Here is a 1,591-nt window from a genome sequence, read left to right as displayed (position 1 = left end):
GATTAGATTCATTTCTACCATTTTCTTAAATTCATGGTAGTTTCAGTAATCCCCTGGTAATTGAGGACACAAGTTATCTAAATGACTAATGTCATCTTTATGGCTTTCAGAAAGGACAGGAGACCGACAGGTGACTATCAAAGGACTAGCAGCAGCAGCAGCAGCAGGACTAGCAGCATATGATGATAATGATGATGTTAAATGTGTTGTTTTAGGAACATCCATTGCAAATACATGGAATTCAATAAACATTGAATAGCATATCATGCAGTTTGTCGGTGCCTTTTCCTCCGTGTTGTCCTGGTTTGCTGTGCTGCCTCCTAGTAGCCACCATGGTTTGCTGTGCTGCCTGGGGATGCTCAAATCGCTCAGAAAAAGGAGTACGAATGTACGGCTTCCCCACTGACACAGAGCGGAGGAAAAAATGTCTGGCTCAAGTCAGCAGGAGCAATTTCACGACCAACAGCAACAAAATATGTGATGTAATTATATACAAACACTGCATTTGCACTTTTTCACAAAACGAAAACCACACCATTGGGAAAACTTAATGTTTTGTTTAATACAAAAAAACAGGGAAAGGCTTGAAAAACACTGAGAGTTGAGACTCATGGTGCAGGGTGAGGGTCTCAGTGCAGGTATTCAGACTCCATTGAATCCCCCTCTGGTTCTTGTGCTGAAAGAGGGAGTAACAGACAGGAGAAAGGGTTATACACACAGCACACCTATTGGATGGGAAATGCCTTGGGGAGATAAGGTGTTTACTTATATAAAACAGTATTAAACTTACCTTGTGTTTTCACTCTCACTTAAGTCCCTCTCCCTTTGCCACCAATCCAGAATCAGCTGAGCTGCAACATAATACAGACAGGTAATAATCAACAGAATCACAAGGACACAATATGGCTCTGCTAAAAACACTCACTCTTACACGCACCAAAGTTATATTGATCTAATATTTAACTCCCTCCACCCCCCCGCATACAATCCCGTTTAGAAGCCCCTCTTCTCTAATTCAACATGTTGGACGAAATGACATTAAGAGAACGGAACTTACAATTAAAAGGCTGTCAACGTGTGTTGCTAACTTGCTTCGGTATGCTAGCTTGATCTGTTATCTGTAAACGTTCCCTAAATCTACTAATTTAGGGATAATCCACTGACATCCTTTAATACACATGTTCATTTGAATCAGATGTACTGATAATATCCGCAATATAAATCTTTAAACTTCTTCTTACCTTTAAAAGTCCGTCACGAACGGTCTATTATGCTGCAACTCCACAGCTCTGCCAGCCTTGGCGCTAACTTCCGGGGAACGATTGAGAGGCTCCACGATCCGCCATTGCTGTAAAAAAGTGGTCCATTGGAGTGAACGGAGATGTCGTAACTCTTCTATTAAATAGCTCTGGGCCCGTCCAACTGCTCCCATTTTTCTTCAGCACTCCGTTGCAGAAGCACTGTACAGGCACAAGCTCTTTTCAGAGCTGTTTACTAGAAAGCAAACATTTCCCCCTGGCCCCATTCTCCCTCTCCTCCGGACAGGGGAGAGAGGGCGGGGCTCGGGTTTAGCCGACATATGAATTACGAC

General features: G+C 42.9%; 1 long non-coding RNA gene across 1 annotated transcript; it reads right to left on the bottom strand.

Moving 5' to 3' along the window:
- Positions 1 to 341: 341 nt before the first annotated feature.
- LOC139433112 (uncharacterized) lies at positions 342 to 1,381 on the bottom strand. The gene is made up of 3 exons (XR_011642679.1): positions 1,242 to 1,381; positions 791 to 851; positions 342 to 676 (listed from the first exon to the last, which is right to left on the bottom strand). It is a non-coding gene; the product is annotated as an uncharacterized lncRNA (long non-coding RNA).
- Between the last annotated feature and the right edge of the window lie 210 nt (positions 1,382 to 1,591).

This window comes from Pseudochaenichthys georgianus, chromosome 24, assembly GCF_902827115.2.
Source record: "Pseudochaenichthys georgianus chromosome 24, fPseGeo1.2, whole genome shotgun sequence".
Taxonomy (NCBI): Eukaryota; Metazoa; Chordata; class Actinopteri; order Perciformes; family Channichthyidae; genus Pseudochaenichthys; species Pseudochaenichthys georgianus.
Note: the sequence above shows the minus strand (reverse complement) of the source record. Positions and strands in the feature narration are given on the sequence as shown.